Genomic DNA, 24,945 nt, shown 5'->3' on the forward strand with positions numbered 1-24,945 from the left:
AAAGTAATGAACATTTAGGGGAATTTATGGGAATCATTTGGAAATTTAGGAAAATGTATCTAAACTATATCATATACAAACATAAATAAACATTTTGTTTGGTTGTAAGCAGACATGAATCCAAGGTAATACAAATTTCGAAGAATTCTGATAATTATGCTCATCAAGCCTGGATTTATTTGATCAAAAATTCTTCAGAAATCATTCTAATAGGAACACACAGCACAAGAAATAATCTGTGCATGTTTTGAAAAAAGGGTGTGTGGCCTAAATGGCCCTTTAGTAAGCAGTGTGCATGTGACTGAAGAATGTGCAGGGTAGAAATTCGACTGAAATTGCATAAAATCATGTTGTTTTAAAGGACAAGTTCGGTATTTTAGACTTAAAGCCCTGTTTTCAGATTGTTTATGATGAAATAGAATGGTTTTGACTGAAATCTCGACATTTGCGGCTGCCCTGAGAATTTTCGGGTGTTTGTGTTTCAGCTCAGACCTCTACAGTTTAATGGTGCACTGGAACAATCCTTCCTAAAATGCATTAAACTTTCGTTTACAAAGACGTGAAACTCACCGAGTGGTCAGGGGTGTTCACTGGTATGCTCACACAAACATCGCTCCAAAATACGCATTCCAACAGGTTTTTTCGTAGTTTTTACCAACTCCATTGACTTGTATTAGATGTGCTGTGAGGTACGATATTACTCAGCGCCGGGAACTTTGTTTCTATTCTTGCAATTGGCAAAGGCGGATTAGCGCCACCACCTGGGCTGGAGTGTTTATTATTCAAGCTCTAAGCGGAAGAATGTACGGGTGTGAGGCGTTTGTAAAAATAGGTCCACAAGTTAACAACGAATGCTAAAACAGCTGTTGGAAAGCATCTTTTGCAGCGATTTTTGTGTGAGCATATCAGTGAACACCCCTGACCACTCGGTGAGTTTCACGTCTTTGTAAACGAAAGTTTAATGCATTTTAGGAAGGATTGTTCCAGTGCACCATTAAACCCATTGTAGAGGTCTGAGATGAAACACAAACACGCAAAAATTCTCAGGGCAGCTGCAAATGTCGAAATTTCAGTCAAAACCATTCTATTTCACCATAAACAATCTGAAAACAGGGCTTTAAGTCTAAAATACTGAACTTGTCCTTTAAGCAAAATTATGCTGCATGATTTTTTAACTATATAAGTTTCCTATTATAGGAAAAATTGCAATTTTATTAAATTCCCAGTTTATTCCCATTAATTCCCATATAATCCCGTTAATTTCCATGGAAAGTTTCCAGCATTGAAAATTCCCATAATTTTGCAACCCCAGTGGTACCTCAAAGGTCCATAGCTGTACCAAAATGGTACATATTGGGACCTGTATAAAGGGAATCTTCCCAGTGACAACTTTTCTTTCTGAGAAAAAATGCTGCTACAAAGGGTTCTTCAAAGCAGTACCATAAAAAAACAATTTTTGGTTTTTTAAAGAACCAAAGTTTCTTTAAATAACTATTTCTTTCTTAACTTTTTATAATCTATAGAAATTTTTTTCATTAAAACATATGTTGAAGCCTTTTTTGAAACTACATCTTTATTGTCGCTTTTGAATATTTTACATGCTAGGGTAAGATGTCCCTCGATTCATCTCCACAGTTCTCCCTTACATCAAAGGTCATTGAGTGTTCTCAACACAAACCACATCTTCTCTGGAAGCTGAAACATACAGTGAACAACGATGAGATGATCCATCAGTTAGAAAACAGAGACGGTCGGTCTGGAGGATATTGCCAAGCTATTTGAGGTTTTGCCGCCAGCACAGGGGAAAGGGTTTCACCCGCTAAGATGCCCACAAATAACAGCATGATATACTCCCACAAACATTTCGTGCTTGACATGGTCCCACGGCTTAATATGAAAAAAATATTGCAGATTTAATTAAACTATGCAAAGCACCAACAGTAAAACATCACGTTTGTGGTTTAGTAATGCGATACAGACGCCTCAAAGTCCAGTTTCACAAACTCCACAAAACATAACCAGAAGACTACATGACAGAACCAAAGCAATCTTCCATCCACAAAACCACCCAATATGGAACCATTTCGTTCCAGTAGTGAAGGAAAACAACAAGATGAGATCTTTGTATATTTTCTCCTAAACAACATTAGGATTAGACGGAGAACAAATCAGATCTTTGTCCGTATGTCATATAGAGACCATAAAAAGTTCATACTTAAAGGCAACATAATAGAGAACTCAATATAAGTCTCTTGAGTCATGAAGAATCAACCACTGAGCAATAAAAACATTCCTCTGGGTTCGCCTGTTAGCATCGATACCCAGCCCCCAAACTTCACCACCTCTGGCCCCTTTTGTTTATTTTTTGCAAGTTTCCAAAGATCCGTCATACCACTTTAGCCTGCAACGTTTTTCAATTTTAAAGCTTATGCAGTTTGAGGCCGGGCTTTTGTAAGGATACAGAAGGAATGTAAAGTGGGGGGGATGTAAAGAAAGAGAGCTGAAGATTTATAGCACTCTCCCTTAAAGTCAATATGAGTTTCGGGTTTCATCAGATTTATGTTTAATAAGTTTCAGGTGGTGAGAACGAGGGGAGTTTTGACTATTGAGCCGAACGCTGTCAGAACTCACAGCAGTGCTTCAATTTACACGGCAGCGGCGAGTCTGGAACAACAGAGCTACCTTTGTCCCGCAGACGGAGACGCCGGAATGTGGCAGTCGAGCACGGGAATCACAAACACACGTGCCTGCCGTGAGCTCAGTCTTGGCTGACAGAGGAAAGATGGAGGGCCAAATAAATAGCTAGTAATAAGACAAGGCGAAGTTTTAGGTAAACGGAATAACTACAAGCACCCAAAGTAAATCTTACAGTTAAAACAGAACACCAGGAATACCTCAGATAACTTTGAAAACTAAGCTATTTCCTAATGCAAACTAGTTTTTATTGTAATCATTGCTATAGACATTACATAAACAGTCATATACAGTCCATCTTCCCTAATGAAAATTAACTCCATTGTTTTATTATAAATTGGTAGCAAATCGTGGTCTAGTAACCAGGAATCTTTGGTTGGTTTTATTAATAGACTGTCAGATTTAAAGGTACAAAAGCTGTAACTGGGACGGCCCCAATATATACCCTTGAGGTACTACTAAAGGTGTACTTTTTAAAAGTTTACTACCTCAGTGACAGCTTGTGTAATCTTTTCTGAGAGTGTAGATTAATGAAATAATGTTGTAAGAAATTTTTTTATACACTACATGGTCAAATATATAGTGCACATCTTGTAGTACCAAAACATTTAAGACAACCCAACTTTATGCTCTTACGCTCTATTAACTTTTTTCATTTTGTCATTCTCTCTCTGTTTTGTTAAGTCTGTTTTGTTTGACTTTCACTTATTATTTTCCTGTCTTTGTATTTTTTTCTCACCCTCTGACAGACGGTCCAGTCTCTGTTCAGGTAGAGAGAACAATGGCACCTCTGTCTGCGGGAGCGGCGGGCGGGATCCCCTCAGGCTCAGGAAGGAGAGAAAGCGGTGGGCCGGGCAGGACAGAACGTGTGAGCGGTGTACAGTAAACACACACAAATCTCCCTGCTAGTTTTTGTGTAACCTGACTGCCAGTCTGTGTTGTGAAAGCTGCGTGAAAACTGTAGTTTAACCACATTATGTAAAGTTTAAAGCATGCTGAACAACTAAGTTACTGAAATAAAAAATCTTTTGACGTTTAGGCTATACATGATTATGGAACCGTTTTTTACATCCATGCCCTGCTAGAAAAAAAAAATTAAAAATGAAATGACAAAATTCAGAAGATCATAAAGAATACTCCAGGGAGATCAAACGGATTGTAAAATGAAACAAAATCTGTAGAAAATAAAAATGTAGCGTTTCCGACACACTAATGCTGGCATGATGTTCTTCTGCAAGTCATTACATGAATCTTCTAGCACACAGGAATGAAATAATGTGAAATCTATACATGCAGTAGCTACTGTATAGTCCCAACTAACCAGATATATATATTTTACTGTACAGTATATACAGCAACACAGCATGCTTACTGATTTTTTCAGATGCTTTGGAGCATTTTTCAGATCAGAAATTAATTTTTCAAAACACTTTGTTCCACAACATAAATGCAAATTCTCGTTGTTTTGGACAAACTGCAAATGCTTTGGTACAATCATGCAGATGATTATGTACAGGTGTCTGTTGTTTGCTTCATTTTTAATTGCTTTTGTCATTTTCATCAAATTACACTATACTGGTTTCTGTTGAATAGCCTTACACCTCAAAACATTTAAGAATTATACTAGTCAACATTTAACTCAAAAACATTCATCAAAGTTGTCCTAAGACAAGAACAGGTATTGGGTATTGGTTTTACGTAAGACAACTTTTAGAAAAGGTTTTGATCCAATTTAAATGTTGACTTTTTTGAAATTGTTGACTTTTATATCATAAACCCATGGGTGCAGCAATAATATTACGCAATGTTGAAAATAGTCCCCAGCTATTGAAAGTTAACCAAGGGGACTATTTTCGAGCGCTGCGTAATATCATTGCACCTTCTGCAGCCATGTTACTGCAGCAAAGTCCCTGCTTGTTACGCCAGAATGAGAGTATAGTTCCTAGTAGGGATGGGCATGATTAATCGACGATCGTTAATTGATTGTTAAGAATTTAGTCGATGACGTTAATTTGTTATTGATTAATCAAATACTTTTTTAATCTAATGCAGGTTGCGTTGCCTAGCGTAGCATGTGTCTTGAAGCAATTAAGTGAATTTCACTGTGTGGCAGCAATTCACCATTTTACCACCTGGGTGCAATATTTGACACCATACTCCGTTATCTGTGACCTTCCGTTTTGATTTCAAAAAAATAATCATGAAGAGGTCATGATTTTTTGGAACAAATAAGATCTCTGTTTAAGAATGCGGCTCGCAGCTGCAGGTTCCGCTGCTTTTAAGCACCGCATATTCAAGCGCATATATGTTCCGTTTGTCTAACTAAATGTAGTTTAACTGTTTGCCACAAGTTGATCTTGTAATAAAGGTCTCATGGAGGAAAACACGCTGTATTTTTGTATTCAACATTTTTGAATTATTAAAGTTAAATAATTATTTTTTATTATAAAAATATTAATGATTAATCGATAGTCGATCGTTAATTCTCCCGACAATCGACTAAAAAAATTTAATCGAATGCCCATCCCTAGTTCCTAGCCATATCGGCCTAGAAAATCACAACTTTTAATTTCCGTCGGTCTTAGTACACGATGTAACTACAGAAAAGCCAAGTTTTAAATATTTAAATTCCTTGGTTTTTTTGCATTATGCTAATGGTCTAATCAGATTCAATGAATTATGCTAAGCTATGCTAAAAGTGGTAGTGCCAGACTCTGAGATCGCCTGAATGGATTCCAAAGCAGTAAAACTCAATAGTTTACCTCTCGAGGAGCAGAAAGACTGATAGACAGACTTTATTCATCCCACACAATTATTGCAAACTACGTAAACTGCTGATGGTGGGAATTTTTTTCAAATGTGTTTCTTTATTAGTGCAACAATGTAACATACTTGAATTTCTATTGTATCTCATTTCATTGACATTCAGTAGAAAAATTGTCAGTTTGTTCCATTTCTGTGAAAGCGTCAGGATTTGATACTGTTTTCCGTAAGGCATGTTGGTTTGTTTTGTGCATTCTGTATGTGGGGTTATTGTGAGTCGTGTAAAACCATACACTTTTCATTCAATGAGCACACGTTCTGACCCCCCAACTCTCTGTCTGACACAAAAGATCATCTCTCCCAGCGGCCTTCTCAGCTGTATCACTTTCCTGAAGTGAGCCTGGCCCAGAATGAAGCTGTGAATATCACTGAATCTGCCCTATGAAACGAAACTCCATTCTTCTCAAAATTCAATCCTGTAATTACAGACGTGTCTGAGTTTCATTCGATCAGGTGCTCGTACGATTTTTGTACCTTCCCTACCATACAGCTTCAAGAAAATAGGTTTCATTCATTTTTATAGAATTCGTTTGCTTAATAGTCATAAAATATCTTATATTTTATATGCTGGAGAAGGAAGTTCTTGATTAACTTTATGCAAAATAAAATTTGTACATAAAAAATGCAATGCAATTTTGGGTTGAAAATATGATAACAAAACGATTCTTTATGAGATTTTTCTCCTTCTTTATTAAATAATTCAGCTAGTTTGATAATGCTTGAAAATATATGTCCAACAGCTCCATATAACACATATTATCATATTTTATTAAAAAATTTTCTTGCATGTGCCCAGAAAATGTAAAAAATCCTCTGTGTGGGTCAAACAGGTAACGTTATAAATATATATGTGTGTGGTATGGTTTCAGGCTTGACATGCAATTCTAATGAACAATAGCGAGGACGATTCTCACCCCAAACATGAGGAGGGTTTCCCTTTACATTCACTATCCCTGATAAGAAACAGAGAGGCCAGATTGTAACTTGAACTGATTCAAGGTCAGTTTTGCCACCACACAACAGTAATAACTCCCCTTGTATCTGGTTTCTGCGTTTTATTTAGTGAATAGTGGCATAGATAACTGCAGGAGTAAACAAGAAGAAAAGCTACACCTGCTATCAAATCCAAGTATTACTGTTGAATTATGCTAAAATATTTGTTATGTGTATGCAGAAAATCTAAACAATACTCTCCCAGTCACTGTACACATTTACACCTATTACATCCATCTCCAGTAAACCTCTAGTAATCAGATTTCAGGTCTGATCAGAGCAGATCTGATTGTCTTCATGTTATTTTATTGTTTTCTTTGAACGCTGTATCCATTTTAATTATGTGCATTATGCTTCACCCATTAAGTATTCAGTGCATATTTTGTAAAATTTTGCAGAGGTGGCTCGTGACTGCTCATCCGAGGGGCGAAATTCAAAATAAGTGTTCGGAGTGTCATGTATGTTGCTCGTGTTTTCAAAATATGTGTTTGTTGCGTCATGTGAACTATGTGCATCACGTGTCTTGTCAAAATAAGTGCCTGCTGCACACGCGTCAAAACCATTTATGATTAAAGAGATGCTGATGTTCACAAAATACACGCAAGACGCTCCCTTAACAGTAAACTCTGATTACACATGAGATTATGTGAGTATCTGGCAAATGCGAGCGTAAACCCTTTAGACGCGTCTGCAGCAGGTATTTTGACAAGACATGTGATGCACATGGGATCACTCGACGCGCAGAACACATATTTTGAAATTACTAACCACACACATGACGGGCTACATACATGTTGTCACGAACTTTGCATCGTGCGCACTCAATAAAAGAAGTCACCGGCCACCGGCCACCGGCCACCACTGCAATTTTGATTTATTGGTTGTGAAAAGCATAATAAAAGTTCACTCAACACTGCAGTTTATACCCAAAAATCAATGCAGCAAATACAAAAGAAATTGAAAATTATGTCTGGGCGTGCATATCAGTTATGTACTGAATTACTGTATGTTTATTTTTATTGTATGCTGTATGTAGGGTAATTTTACAACGATTCCATACTATACGTCACAACGGCCGGAAAAGTTGGGAAACTCGTGTTCTTCATCACACTTGAAACATCGCCAAGAGGTTTCCGCAATTTACACCTTTTACACAAACACACAGGAAACTCTTAGGATGGCTTGTCATTTCTCAAGATTTACCAGGACAAATGAAAAGACAGTCCACTTATCCAGTCCCTTTTTTCTTCTGACAAAACCCAGGAGTAAAAAACTTGGGATTTTGTATACGCCATTTGTTGCCCAGATTTAATAAACAATGTGTACAACATATTTAAATTAGGCAATGGCATTAAAATGGTCCAAATGTTCCAATTATCCAAATGTTATAAACTCACCAAAACGGAGCAAAAGTTTACCTGCTTTACTTGCCGGTGAGAAGTAAATATTTAAGCTAAAAGCACTCAGGTTAACATGTAAAGCACATCAATAAAATATTTAATCTGGAAATATATATATATATTTTTTAAACTATACACTACTCCTGCATGTATATACTTTAATTGAAGCAAAAAATGTTCTGGAATATTTTCAAATCTTTTAAAATAAGCAATTGTTTTTTTTTTTCTTTTATGTCTATGTGTATTTGGACCCTCTTGGAAATGAGATGGTGCATCTCAAGGGGCTATCAATAAATTAAAAAAATGTTTTGTTATTTTCCAGTTTTATTCAAATTGTTGCAGATAAATGTGACCCAGGGCCCTATATTAACGATCTGAAACGCAAGTGCGAAGCGCAAAGCGCAAGTGACTTTGTGGGCGGATCTTGGGCGCTGTTGCTATTTTCCCGGCGGGAGAAATAACTCTTGTGCCAGGCGCAAATCAATAAGGGGTTGGTCTGAAGTAGGTTCATTATTCATAGGTGTGGTTTGGCATAACGTTAAATAAACCAATCAGAAAGTCATCCAACATTCCCTTTAAACGCAAGTGCGCAATTATTATGACTTTTTAGGATTTATCAGGCACACGCCAGGAGCGGTTCACAGCCGAGAAGACCGACGTTTTTGTACGAGCAGTCAAAGACAGAGAAGTTGTTTTGTATGGGGATGGGAGAAATCCGCCCAAATCAGCAGGTTAAACAGGCGTGGGAGGAAATAGCCAAAATTGTCTCATCAGCTGGCATCCCCAGGATGTTGCGCCGCGAGCGCTAATGATGTCAGAAGACGGGGGAATCCCAAGCTTGCCAGCATAAATCGGGCACGCCGTGTAACGGGAGGTGGATCTGCCTCTACAGGACCTGACGCCAGCAGAGGACATCGCTGCGTCCACCCTCGCCGCTGAAAGCCAAGAAACACAAGCAGTCCAACCCCAAAGAACACTTACAAATCAAGTTCACATACATTAAGGTTTCTTATGAAAACATTTTAATTATTATTTACATAAAATAAACGTAATACAGCCACACAACAAACTTATGAAATAAGTTTATTTTAAATAAATAAAAACTATCACCACAATGCTCACCACAATGATTTCCCTTATCTCATGTGTTAATATTTTTATTGTAACAATTTATGATTTGCAAAAATAACTGTTGCATCTGTGTAGATTAGATAAGCAAAGTGTGTGCGCGTTGTGCACGCTATACATTATGGTCAAGCATGCGCCCTTAAAATAGCATAATGAACAACGCGCAACGCGCCACTGACTTTAGACTAGTTTTTTTCTGGTCAGTGGCGCAATTGTTTTTTGAAACTGCAAAATAGCATCAGGGATGTTTTGCGCCGGAACACGCCTCCTTTTTTGCGATGAACCGCCCAGGGAGCGCAAGTTCATTCCCTGGTTTGCCGACGTGTGTCTGTGGAGGGAAAAACCCGCTGTGCGCCGGTGCAAAATACGAATGATACATGCGTCACTGACAAAGTCAATTGCGCTGGGTGCAAGATAGGGCCCCCAGTGTTAAAGTCAGCTAGAATATTTTTTTGTGATTTAATGTTTGTTACATAAAATCATCCTGTATAATGTAAAGAACATTCTGTAAAAATATAACCTTGGTTATTAAATATCTTTGACTGAGTAAGGTCATGTCAAAAATTCAAATCAATAATTGAAATCAAACTTTGATGCTCCAAATTTCATAATTTTTTCATCAATTTTCATCAATAAAAACAAAACAGCATATAGAAAATATTTGTTTTTACTGGTAGACTGTTGGACACTGTGTGTAAAGTTGAACTTTTGCGTAACAAGCCGATCAGAGGCCCCATTGACTTCTATAGTAGTCTTTTTCCTACTATGGAAGTCAATGGGGCCTTTCGATAAATACATTTATACAGGTTTGTAAACACATGAGAGTGAGTAAATGATGACAGAATTTTCTTTTTTGGGTGCAGTACCCCTTTAAGTGTAATGTAAGCAATATAGCATGTTATATAACAGTCTCTATTTGCACTGGTAAGAATGAATCTTGTCGCAGTAACATGTACCTGCAGAGAAAAGAGAAATGTGAATTTGTGTGAAGTCTTTGTAACTCGAAGGAAAGATTTTAAATAACAAGAATGACTCAAACATCCCTACGTCATTCATTAAAATAAAAGCTTTTTCAAGAGCTTAATATTCTCTATGGTGCTTTAACATGCAACCATTTTTTATCCCCGATAAACAAACAAACTCACTCCCACCAAATCATTCCTGTGTGTCTCCTACAGTCTGAGCCAGAATATAAATAACTGTTAGGAGATTCATGAACAATGATGAAAGATTAAGTACTTTCCAGCATGAGGAAAATCTATACTCGTATTTAGATACACTTAAAAAGCAGCTGGCCTTCTTTACATGTTTAAACAGATACATTCCTGTTTAAATACATTCCTGTTGATCCATACATGTTATAAACACCCATGCAGAAATAGGCTCAATACATTTTGCATAACCTGTTTAGTCATCAATTAATATACGGCATTCAAAACTTAAACTTAAAAATAATGAATAAATGACTTTGCTGGTGACGCCTTGCTACAAATTTTCCTTTGTGGGTGCAATTTTTCTCAAAAATCTATTGAATACAAAGAGTAAAGGTCAAAAGATTGAGGAATCGCATCTGTAACAGCGATGATGATGATTTAATAAAATAGGAGTGATCCTCGCCCATTAACTTTGCGGTTAGTTGATAACCACAGAGGCCGGCAGGCTTCTATAATTACAGCTAATTGGTTGTGTAGTTATGTAAAGTTTAAACCACGAGGTTTCGAAACCAAGTGGAGACAAACGGTGAAGGCCGAGGATGAATGTCGTCATTTGTCAGGGAGTGGAAACTTTAGCCCCCAGCTGCCCACAGGGGGAGACTCATCAACGGTTGCTGAAAAATTGACACAAGTGCCGTCGACTGGGCGAGACGAACTGAAACCCAATACGTTCACGATGCCCCTCATTCGTCAAGTTCCTCCTATTGCTCTCCCAATGTCTCTTCTCTGGTGATTTTTCCTTACCATAGTCTATGTTGGCAGTGTCTCAACTTACAGGAAACCAGAATCATAAATTAACTTTGTGAAATAAATTGGCTACATTTGTTTTGCGATTCAGGATGAACCTAAGTTCATGAATATTGCTAACATAAATGAAGTCAATGGATTGAATGTTTGAAAAGGTTTTTTAGTTAACTTAAGTGTTAATGTGCATGCACGCTTGTGCGTGTGCAGGTGTGTGCGTTCGTATGTCCTCTGCTTCGGCTGCAGGGTCACGCTCGGCTGTCATCAGATAGTCATGAGTTTGTAAGTCACTAAGTAGCCTCAAGGGTATAGAGGGCCCATATTACCTGTAGTTTACCTGAGACACAGAACTGTGGTACTCATACCTAAAATGTCTGAATGTTATTGCATTGTGTAAAATATGTCTTGCATTTTTATAAGAAATATAATGCAAGCAAAACATTTTGAAAATGTTTAGGGCAGTAGTTTGTTAGATTTGAGATTAAATAATAGCTACAGTTCTTACTTGTTCATTCTTAAGGTTAGGTGTCTGAACAACACTTAAAGGCATAGTTCACCCAAAAATGAAAATTATGTCATTAATGACTCACCATCAGGTCGTACCAAACCTGTAAGATCTCTGTTCATCTTTGGAACACAGTTTAAGATGTTTTCGATTTAGTCCGAGAGCTTTCTGACCCTCCATTGAAAATCCATGTACGGTACACAGACCCGGAAGAGAAGGCAATGCTAAATAAAGTCGTAATTTTTGGACCAAAATTTATCTTCGATGCTTTAATAAATTCTAAATGACCCACTGATGTCACATGGATTACTTTGATGATGTTTTCATTACCTTTCTTGACATGGAAAGTATACCGTACATTGGTTTTCAATGTAGGGTCAGAAACTGAAAACAACTTTAACTGTGTTTTAAAGATGAACGGAGGTCTTACGGGTTTGGAACGACATGAGTTTGAGTCATTAATGACATAGGGCCCTATCTTGCACCCAGCGTAATTGACTATGTCAGTGACGCATGTATCATTCGTATTTTGCATCGGCGCACAGCGGGTTTTTCCCTCCACAGACGCACGTCAGCAAACTAGGGAATGAACTTGCGCTCCCTGGGCGGTTCAGCGCAAAAAAGGAGGCGTGTTCCGGCGCAAACCATCGCTGATGCTATTTTGCAGTTTCAAAAAACAATTGCGCCACTGACCAAAAAAAACTAGTCTAAAGTCAGTGGCGCGTTGCGCGTGGTTCATTATGCTTTTTTAAGGGCACATGCTTGACCATAATGTATAGCGTGCACAACGCACACACACTTTGCTTATCTAATCTACCCAGATGCAACAGTTATTTTTGCAAATCATAAATTGTTACAATAAAAAATATTAACACATGAGATAAGGGGAACCATAGTGGTGAGCATTGTGGTGATAGTTTTTATTTATTTTGTGTGGCTGCCTTAAAAAATTATCATGCAAATAACGATGAAAATATTTTCATAAGAAACCTTAATGTATATAAACTTGATTTGTAAGTGTACTTTGGGGTTGGACCTTGCTTGCGTTTCTTGGGTCCGATTTCAAAGCCCCCAAACCCTTTCAGATCCACCTCCCGTTACACGGCGTGCCCGATTTATGCTGGCAAGCTTGGGATTCCACCGTCTCCTGACATCATTGTAGCGCTTGGCGCAACGTCCTGGGGATGCCAGCTGATGAGACAATTGTGGCTATTTCCTCTCACGCCTGTTTAACTGACGCTGATTTGGGCGGGTTTCTCCCATCCCCATACAAAACAACTTCTCTGTCTTTGACTGCTCTTACAAGAACGTCGGTCTCCTCGGCTGTGAACCGCTCCTGGCGTGCGCCTGGTAAATCCGTCATAATAATAGCAACCCGCCATGGAACTTGCGCCCTTGCGTTTAAAGGGAATGTTGGATAGCGTTCTGATTGCTTTATTTGACGTTACGCCCAAGCCACACCTATGAATAATGAACCTACTTCAGACCAACCCCTTATTGATTTGTGCCTGGCGCAAGAGTTATTTCTCCCGCCGGGTAAATAGCAACAGTGCCCAAGATCCGCCCACAAAGTCACTTGCGCATTGCGCTTCGCACTTGCATTTCAGATCGTTAAAATAGGGCCCATAATTTTTTTGGGGGGTAATCTATCCCTTTAATTAAGCATTAAAGTATGCATGTAACTAATCATCTATCTCACATCATGAGGATTGTGCTGTTACATTTCTAAGTGGTCATTTTTCTAGCAGATAAAAACCACACTGTAAAAAATGATGTGTTCATCTTTTACACATTGTGGGTGTCATTATCACAAAATAGAGTAACACGAATAACAAACTCATTTAAATGTCAGTAATTATACTTGATTTTAAAAAAAATAATTCGTTATATCCTCGTTGCTGCTAAAAGTAGTGGAATTACACTAACGTAATTACTTTGTAATGCGTTACTCCCACCAGTGTTTTTGTGTTGTCCTTGTGTTGTCCCTTTCATTTATTTTAACATGAAATAATGCCTTAAATGGCATGACACACACAATGTGTGAAAAATTAACATGTCATTTTTTACAGTGCACAAATTCGTGTTACAGTCACAAAATATTTGATACATGTATGTGTGTTATTGACACAATTTTCCGCTGTTTTCGTGCCACTGGAGCACGAATGTCTTTTTTTCGTGTCGAATTTCTAAAAATAGTTTTTCATGTCTGTGGCACGACTTTCTTTATCGTGTCATTTTATATTTTGTTTTCTCATAGTTTTTTGAGAACTATTATTTATTTTATCATTGTCGCTTGGGGCTGGAATCCCTTTCTGTGACATTATAACCCAAACCCCAACTCTAACCCCAACTCCAAGCAAGAATAGTTTTAAAAGCGGAAGAAAAACATGTATAAACCAATGCATAAAATAACATCCTAACGCGAACCCAGAATCTATCCCTAACCCCAATTGACAATCAGTTAAAAATGGGAAAAAACAATGAGAAACTATTTATAGAAATGCGTGCTGAGTGACAGAAAAATACATTCATGCTCCAGTGGCACAAAAAACAGTGGAAAATTGTGTCAACAACACAAATAAATTAATCAAATATTTTGTGACTACAACACGACTTGCCATGAGATAGGGTAGGATATAAAGACCAAAATGCATAGGTCTTCAACAGGAGGTCCTCCAAATATTGTTTAAAGTTCAAATAATTTCCTTGGAAAAATGATATTAGGCATCAGATAAAACAAAGGTTCCCACATTAAAAACCATTCAGTACATTTATAATGTGTGTACTGTATATCAAAAACATTATCTTTGCAATGCAACCATTATAATAAAGTATGTAAATCCAGTCTTAATTTCCTGCCAATACTGGAAATCCTACTCCTGGTCTTTAACCACCAAGGGGTCTTTACCTGTAAAAGGTTGAAGACCCCAGAGACCTGGAGGTGATCTGGCAACCAAGCATCATATTGTCAGTTCAGCACAGGCAGGTATCACTAATATTACAGAATTTGTGCCCTAGTGGGTTCAAGATTACCTACATTTTTAAAACTGCCTTTCCTAACTTAAAATTGTGCCAACACCTTAATGTCAAATTAAGCCTGTACTTGATGAAATGTTATTGGACATTATGTGACCAGGTTTTCCAGTTCAGAATTTCCAGACATGAAATGCTGAGAATCTCATCAAGTGGGTTAAAATCTCAAGCAAGCAATTGATTATTTAGTTTTAAATGCATTATGGTACTGTATATGAATATTACATTTATTTTCTTGCTGAAAACAATAACTGGTGAATCCATTCAGTGTTTCAGACTGGCAGTAGGAATGCAGTGACATGTTAATACAACCCAGAGGAAAGCCCCAACATTTATATCGAGTGAAAAGTGTGATGGGTTGACAGGTGGTATTATCATAGATTAAGCTTTGCAAATATCCTCATGGTGTCAGATTTCTGTCTTATTTGTGGAACTGATCTGCACATACTGTATCGAAATGTAAAAGACTGATTGACTGTTAGTTTGGATCTCAGATGTGTTACCTGTATGTGAACTACAGTAACACGTCATGCCTGTATGAGTCCTAAGAATTAAGTCAAAGAGAATAGGTGAGACATAGATGTATTAAACAATGTAAAGGTATGTGCTTACGACCTCTGTTATGAAAACGAAATGTACTTGCTGACAGATTTTGAGTTGGTTTGAGCAAGTTTACATTTATAAAAAGTCATCAAAAAGTTATAGCAACTTTAATCTCTCTCATTTATTGTCATATTAAATATTTACATTATGTGACAAAAACATTAGCCAATGCCATTGTCTAAACAATAAAAATAACAATAAATCATAAAAAATTATTTTACATTGTAAGTGTGAATCAAAGGTCTTTCTTTAAACCTTTCTTTGCATTTTTGCTTACATCTATAATTTACTCTTTGATTCATTGTCCATCAAGTTCTTGCTATATTTCCTCTTATCCAGTTCTCTGTCAATGCTTGTCCTTTGGCACAAGAATAGAGAAGCAGAAACACTTGAGGGGTGATTCAAATACCAAAAGTCAACTGTTGTTCATAATAAGCAGTCGAGGTGGGCATTGCTGTAATATATCAGAGTTAATATGAGGTTCTGCTGCTTTACATTAAACACCTGGAACAGATTGAAACCTTGACAGGTTATCTCACAGGATCAAATAATATTGGCTCATATCCCATGGAGTTGAAAAACGTAAAATACACTTTATTGAGTACACTTTTATTTTCACACACTAATTTTTTACTTAATATACACACAAAAAAAGATGTTTTTAAGATGTAAAATAAATCAGTAGATACTTTATTATAACATGTTAAAATTGCCACTTTGTAGGGTTTTTTGGTGTGTCCTTTTAAATGCGAATGAGCTGATCTTTGCACTAAATGGCAGTGCCGTGGTTGGATAGTACAGATTTAGGGGCGGTATTATCCCCTTCTGACATCACAAGCGGAGCCAAATTTCAATGACCTATTTTTTCACATCCTTTATCAATGGTTTACCAAAACTAAGTTACTGCGTTGTTCTTTTACACATTTTCTAGGTTGATAGAAGCACTGGGGATCCAATTATAGCACTTAAACATAGAAAAGGTCAGATTTTCATGATATGTCCTCTTTAGGATAGACTTTTGCGGGCGGTTTCCCTGACAGGGCTTATCCTAGTCCCAGACTAAAGTGCATGTTTGAGCTGCCCTAATTTTAAAACACCTTTTACTGAGACATCTTAAGATATATCAGTGCAATGGTTTTGTCTCAAGATGACCTACATTGTTTTTTGGTAAGGTTTATTTGTAAAAGCTACTTAAATGTCCTAATATAACTAAAGCTTAGTCCTGGATTCATCTAAACCCTGTCTGGGAAACAAAAAATCTAAGTGTACTCAACTGTGCTAGTTTGAGATAACATTTATTTCAATACTTCAAAAAATTACAAAGAAAACATCAATAATGCTACAAAGAGTGTAAAACTCTAAGAAATGTTATTAACAACTGTTTATATGTCCAATCAGTTGTTATTCTTTAACCAAAATTAAATCCTTCAAAATTTGAAGTGGCAATAATTTTAAGTTAACTGCACTTACATTTTAAAATGTATGTTAATAAGTTAATAAGTTAAATGAACAAAAATAGTTAAGTTATGGATCCAGACTGCAAAATTTAAGTCATGATTGCTTGACCTTTTGAGTTCATTTTTTGTACATTCAATTATACTTTATTTTTTATCTGGGATTAAATATTTCTCTGGTGTTTTGGTTGGATGGGTGTTGTGAAGAGAAATAGAAGCAGGTGTAGGATTTTTACTTATTTTCTGACAGTAATATTTTAGTCCCCTGAAGGACAAATATGTTTTTGCTCTGTGGTGCATAAATTCTCGTTTCAGAAGCCTTTATACCTTTCTGACAGCTGCTTTAAAATCCACTCTATTAAACACTTTATAATTTTACAGAACATATTCCAACGTCAGAATCCGACCAAAATCCAACGTTATTCCAACGTCAGAATCCGACCAAAATCCAATGTTATTCCAATTTCAGATTCCGACCAAAACCCAACATTAATCCAACTTCAGATTCTGACCAAAATCCAATATTATTCCAACGTCAGATTCCAACCAAAATCCAACATTAATGCGACGTCAGATTCCAACCAAAATCCAACGTTAATCCGACGTCAGATTCCGACCAAAATCCAACTTTTTTCCAACGTCAAATTCCGACCAAAATCCAACGTTATTCCAACGTCAGAATCCGACCAAAATCCAATGTCAGATTCTGACCAAAATCCAATGTTAATTCAATGTCAGATTTAGACCAAAATCCAACGTCAGATTCCGACCAAAATCCAACGTTATTCTAATGTCAGATTCCGACCAAAATCCAACATTAGTCCAACGTCAGATTCCAACCAAAATACAACTTAATTCCAACGTCAGATACTGACCAAAATCCAACATTAATTCAACCTCAGATTCCGACCAAAATCCAACATCGGATTCCGACCAAAATCCAACGTTATTCTAACGTCAGATTCCGACCAAATCCAACATTATTCCAACGTCAGATTCCAACCAAAATCCAACGTCAGATTCCAACCAAAATCCAACGTCATTCCAACGTCAGAATCCGACCAAAATCCAACATTATTCCAACATCAGATTCTCACCAAAGTCCAATTTTATTCCAACGTCAGATTCCGACCAAAATCCAACGTTAATCTAACGTCAGATTCCGACCAAAATCCAACGTTATTCCAACATCAGAATGCGACCAAAATCCAACGTTATTCCAACGTCAGATTCCGACCAACATCCAACATTAATCCAACATCAGTCAGATTCCGACCAAAATCCGACATTATTCCAACGTCAGATTCCAACCAAAATCCAACGTTATTCCAACGTCAGATTCCGACCAAAATCCAACATTATTCCAATGTCAGATTCCAACCAAAATCCAACGTTAACCCAATGTCAGATTCTGACCAAAATCCAATGTTAATCCAACGTCAGAATCCGACCAAAATCCGACGTCACATTTTGACTCTTTTTAATGTTCTTAAGTTTTATAGGCTACTGTGATGCTACTATTGTGATATTGGTATTGAGTTAGATGTTAAGTAAAAAGTCAAACTGGCAAAAACAAACTTTTTTTCGGGTGTGGGCATCATAAACAAATTATGCTTAGGGCACCAAAATGGCTAGCAGTGGCACAGAGTACAGACACACTTTTAAATTCAGTGCACACGCACACACAATAATTCGTTTTTGTGCAATTCTTGTATAAATACAGCACACACTTATTAACTTTCTCTTGAGATTGTGGATGGGGCTGGTAATTGATAGGTATCACATGCTGCCTCAGCCCAACCCAAGCTAATATTTCACTGTAACAGATCTCTGTGCGTGCACATTTTACACAGTTTGTATCAATCACTAACCCAGTTTTCACTACATGGTTTTGAATATTCAGCGTATTATATTTTCTCGCCACATAATGCAACTCCTGTTGCATTGGATGGATTTACCAGACATTATAAAACATGTCAACTTGTTTTTAGCAGATCTATTACAGATTCTTTTTGTTTCAGCTTTTCTGAAATGTAAATCAGCTTTAGCTTGAAAAGCAGCAGTCATCGGTTTCTGGTACCACAGAATGGGAAACAATAGCCGTCGGACCTGCCAGTTATTTTGCAATTCATTTTTTTTTATTACAGTTGTGCAAAGACTTTTGGCTTCAACGTTCTCTGCAGGGGTCAAACATTGTTGCAAACAATCACGAATTCAACTCTCACCCCATTATCTGTACATTTCTGAACTACAGTATAGTACTGTATCAGAACTTACATTTACATTTATGCATTTAGCAGAACTACAAAATCTGAACAACCCATTGCTGCATTTTCTGGTTTATATTGACCCAACACCTGGGTTTGTACCTTTATGACCCAGCACAGCACTGGGGTTTTTCATAAAGATTAAAAAAATCAATTATGAATAATTGAAAAAAATTATGCATAATGTACAACCTACAATTTACCAAATAATTTTGTTTCCTGTTTAATGTGATGAAATGTGATTTGACATATTTAAAAACAGAATGAGATGTCTTTAGTAGCTGTCCAACTGGACCCACAATCTTCTCTCATCATATAATAATGAAGATCCTAGATATGTTTGACCTATCAGGCGTCTGATCTCTTCATTCAGTCCACTTCTCTTCTGACACCTGAGGCAAAACAAATCTGGGTTTAACATTAATCTTCTGTCTTACATTATTCATCTTGTGTGTTTAAAGTAGCATTTGCTGAAACAAACATTACTATTACTCATACTAACAGTTACGAATTTGCGCAAACTCCTACCCTAAATATTAAACTTTGCCAAGAACAAGGTTATTGAAAGACTTAATTGGTTGTTTTGGCTTAAGTCTGTAAATAACTACCTAGCAACCATCCAGAACTTTTAAGCATCATGGCAAAGAGTTTTGCATGGGCATGCACGCCTCACAAAATCTGATGATCTGTAAATGTGACTAAGGTCAAATATCTGAGTTATAAGGACGTAAATTCGCAAAGGTTCCCACTGATTCCCAAACTTATACAAATAAAGACTGAATGCACTGCAATATAAAAGCATCTGCCAAACACATAAATTTCACTTTCACTCCCCTATCCCTTTAGTTTATCGTTTAATCAAATTACTGATATTTATCCTGCCACACATTTTCTTGGATGCATCTCTTGCTCCACTATGCGTTGCAGAGTCAAACTCTTACGCTTTCCAATGTACGTGTTACAAATGGCTAATAAATTGACAGTCCTTGCCAAACCTACAATGAACACACACATAGACACACATGAACTGCATGATGAAGGCTGATGACAGGTTAACAACATCCAAATAATACAAAACATTGCGGAGGGAAAAATCTTCACAACTTCAAAAAAATCAATCAAAACAGACAAAAGAAATAGGTGGTGCAAATCCATGTCCAGGTGTGAGTGTTTTAAAAACTCACACAGAATAAATGAAACAGCAGCTTGTGTGATCTCACACGATGAGGTCATGGGTTCTGTGCCAATGACAAATTAAATGAAAATAAAATTAAACAAATAAAAATTTAAAAATCAGGAAAGCAGCACTACAGTGTCCTATTAATTTCGATGTTAAATCAACTACTAATTGATCTCACAAAATGACATACCTAGTCATGTAATTTTTTTTAATCTTTTTCGTGATACTGTCACGAATTTCCGCGTTTTTTTTGGTGATCATATCACAAAATTCTGTTTATGTGTCATTGTCACGGATTGGTAACTCAACTGTTTTGTTTTATTTTCTTACCATTGTCGCTTCGGTTTAGGGTTAGATTTACATAAAATGACATCCTTGCCCAAACCCAACCCTAAACCTAATGCCAGGCGACAATGGTTTAAAAATCAGAAAATATAAAAAAAATCAGAAAATTTTTTATAAACCAATATTTAAACGGAAACAACAATGGTTGGATACAATAAATATTTATAATCACAATTTTTTTCCAAAAAAAATACAAAGACAATTCTGGCACACTATCTGCTTGCTGAACAAAATTTGCAACTATTCGATCAACTGATCTTCATCAGGCAGTTGCCTGATGAAGATCAGTTGATCGAAACGTTGCAACGCAACTTTCATTAAACAAATTTTGTTCAGCAAGCAGATAGTGTGCGGGAATTGTCTTTGTATATTTTGAGACTTTTTGTCGTCTTATCCTACGCACCTATCTATTGACTTCAGGTGTGCGACGCTAATTTGGTTGAGTATTTCTTCCAAAAAAAATTGTGATATGATTACAAAAACGTGGAAATTTGTGACAGTATCACGAAAAAATTATGTGACTATATGTACATAATTTTGTGAGACTGGGTAGACGTCTTTAGATATCAAAAATTTAAATAAACCAATGTATATTGAAACAAGCATAGTGTACAATGCAATTATGGGTACCACTGGTGATTTTGCTGTGTACAGAAAATGTTTTACTTTCTAATAACATTTTTGACCCTGGACCACAAAACCCTTTTTGAAATGCTTTCCACTGATGTATGATTTGTTGGGATAAGACAATATTTGGTCGAGATACAACTATTTGAAAATCTGCAAACAGGGGGTGCAAAAAAATCATAAATGGGTCAGTGACAAAACGGTTTGGCAGGATGAGAAATTCAATTTTTTTTTTTTACTTGTTTTAAAAGCTTGCATCAGGTTTATTTCAATGCACATAGTGTTAATTTCATGAAGTAAAAAATGACATTTGCACCATTTTGTGAAATTTAAGATTGAATGGACCTGAAAATGTCAGATGGTGTAACCCCAAATTGCGCCAAAGAATGAGAAATAATAAATATTATTATAAATCATTTTAAAATATAATTGTATAATTGTATTGAAATATTTTATTCCACATTTTTTATGAATATATTTATATTTTTTTTATTTAAAAAAATACTAGTTACACCAATTGACACAGACCAGTTACACCACATTAACATTTTTGCAATTATCCCCCAAATATTCTTTCAAAATGAAATAGAACCAGAAATTTTAGACCTGGTCCTCAAAAAAAAAAGAGAATGTATGCAAGTAATCTGCAAATTTATTTAGAAATTTTAACCCTTTCACATTTAATTGAACCATATGGACACAAAATAATTAACATCACGTCATTGACCCAAATACATTTTTTTATATTTACGGTAGGAAATGTGCAAAATATCTTTACAGAACACGATCTTAACCTAATATCCTAATAATTTTTGTTGCATAAAATATCAATAATTTTGACCCATACAATTCACTGTAAAAAAATGCAGCATGTCAAATCAACATATATTTTTGTGTTACTTTAATCAAATTAAGTTAAACAATTTTAACTTGCTTTTACAAGTTTTGTCAACTTATCACAGGTCAGAACTTAAAATAGTAGGTTGAACTGACATGCAAAACCAAGTTGTTTTATCATGTTTTACAGTGTGGCTATTGCTACAAATATACCCGTGCAACCTATGATTGGTTTTGTGGTCCAGGGTTTGTTTCTAGGGCACAGCATTTTAAACAAAATGTTTAATCTTGGTCATCCTTATTTGTCATTGAGCTATTAATATTTATTCATAACAGACCCTATGTCACCAAAGAACAGAGTCTGGAGGTGCCAGCTTGATTTGGAAATGGGACATGATTCTGTTCATGACAATTTGAAATAGTTTAATAACACTGTTGGCGTCTGAAATAAGCTTGTGTTTGCTATGGCATTACTTAAGCTTAATAGAGAAAATCTGATGCAAATGGCTTAAAATAAAACATTACCCATAGAGCAGACATGTGCATAACAGTTGCTGTGCCAGCTCAACGCTACATGTTCTCACATGCAAAGCTTTTCTTTCTTTTGGACGAAATTATGGTTAATGTTAAAGAAACTTCTATCCAAAAACACATAATGTTTTTTTTTTTTTAACTAAATGACTGCTTTTATTGCAATTTTGTCCAAATTGCAAGTGCAGTTCACATCTTTCTGCAGTCGTTCCAGCTAACGGCATTCGTAAGGTTCACGGAGCGTCGCATCTGATAGGAATATTTAAGTGTCCCCCAACCCCGAGCTATTTCCTGTAATCAAGCTGGCTGTAACAACAACCATTTAAAAAAGATTTGAGTCCAATTTAGGGCAAACGTAAGTGTGTGCATAAAAACAAACCACAAGATCTTGAATGCACCATTTTATTACAATCAGAGACAAATCTAGAAACAACTATCAAAAAATACAATTATGTGATTAATGCATCAAACACATTAGTTAATGGCCTTGTTGTTACTATCAATGTGCAGCCAGATCAGCGAATCAGAACTAGTTTACAATTAAATAAAGTAAATTTAGTGCTCACCTTAACAAAAATTACTACAAAGATATTGTGGCGTTGTTGCCAGGGAGTTGTTATATGGTTGGTAGGGTATTTTTTAATGACCCAAGTACAGTAATATTGTAGCACATAATCTTTATGAAAACAAATTTGAGTTAAAGAGAGCACATAGATGCCTCACATAACTTGAAGCTCATTGCTTATTTCTATGTGTAATAATATAATTAAATAAAAAAGGTCTATATAAAAAATGACCTGATTAGTTATAAAAGTTATGGAACTAGTTTGACTATTTATTAATAACTATTAATTTATCTACTGTATACATTTTTATTAATTTATGATATCCTTCTGGGTAACATACATACACTCACCTAAAGGATTATTAGGAACACCATACTAATACTGTGTTTGACCTTCTTTCGCCTTCAGAACTGCCTTAATTCGATGTGGCATTGATTCAACAAGGTGCTGAAAGCATTCTTTAGAAATGTTGGCCCATATTGATAGGATAGCATCTTGCAGTTGATGGAGATTTGTGGGATGCACATCCAGGGCACGAAGCTCCCATTCCACCACATCCCACAGATGCTCTATTGGGTTGAGATCTGGTGACTGTGGGGGCCATTTTAGTACAGTGAACTCATTGTTATGTTCAAGAAACCAATTTCAAAATGATTCAAGCTTTGTGACATGGTGCATTATCCTGCTGGAAGTAACCATCAGAGGATGGATACATGGTGGTCATAAAGGGATGGACATGGTCAGAAACAATGCTCAGGTAGGCTGTGGCATTTAAACGATGCCCAATTGGCACTAAGGGACCTAAAGTGTGCCAAGAAAACATCCCCACACCATTACACCATTGCATTAATGAGAAATTGAACAGGTGTTCCTAATAATCCTTTAGGTGAGTGTATAGTTACATCAACATGATCTCATAGAAAGCTGTGTTATAGTCAAGAATAATTTGATAAATTTATTTGTGTCCATGGCATGAAATTCAGCTTTTTTGTGCCTTGAGCATGTCACCCACACAAATTTATATAAATAGTTTTTCATGTCTGTGGCATGACTTTCTTTTTCATGTAATTTTAACACAAATGAACTAATCAAATTTTGCATGACTATTACACGACTTCCCGTGAGATCAGTCTGAGTTACATCATTTGTAATTATTAATATTTGGGAAAAGACCTGGTCGGGGTGTGTTTTTCTCTTCTTAACTACCATAGTACAATGCATCATTGGAGAAACTTACTAGTCAAAAATGTTTCCCGAAAACATATTTACTTGCACATCCATTATTTGCACCACGCTGTTTCAACAGTTAATGACGTACTTCATGTTGAAATAATAACCTCAAGATCGAATTAATGTCAGATTATTGCTGTAAATAACAAACATGGCATTTAATGATATAGCTTTATGTTTTAGTCCTTTACTGTTCTTTATAAACATTTATGTAAAATTTACTTTTGTCTGTTTGTAGATGATACGTATGGCAGGAAATCATCTCGATCTTTCTTCCCGCTTGGCTGCATTCAATCACAAGCAAACTCTGTCTTCATAGAGCAGAGGTCACAGATTTAAATTGAGCTAACCAGTTCAATATTGTGCTTGTCCAAAGACCCTCCTTATTTCTACTCTCCATTCATGTTGGTGGTTGGTTTAAATAGCCCGATTGAATGACACTGAGTTTCATTGTGTCCCACTGCACCCTGGAAGTCAGGTTTGCCAAAGCACCTCTATCTCTATCTGATGGCGTGGAACGTTGATCAAGTCTGCACCGCCGATCTCCGTTGTCCTTTTCTTGGCTTGCTGAAGCTTTATTTGGTCATCTGATAGCTAAATGTGATAGCAGTGAGGCCTTGAGGTTAAGAAACGGATTGACATATCATCACAGCAGCCAGACCAGGTGCTTTAAACAAGCATTGCAGTTTCACAAAGTCAAGCTTTCATGCCAAAAAATCTGCAAAACCATCTTGAAAAGTAATAGTGAAGTTCGGTCTCCAAGCTTTGCAG

The sequence above is a fragment of the Paramisgurnus dabryanus genome, chromosome 20 (assembly GCF_030506205.2).
Source record: "Paramisgurnus dabryanus chromosome 20, PD_genome_1.1, whole genome shotgun sequence".
Classification (NCBI taxonomy): domain Eukaryota; kingdom Metazoa; phylum Chordata; class Actinopteri; order Cypriniformes; family Cobitidae; genus Paramisgurnus; species Paramisgurnus dabryanus.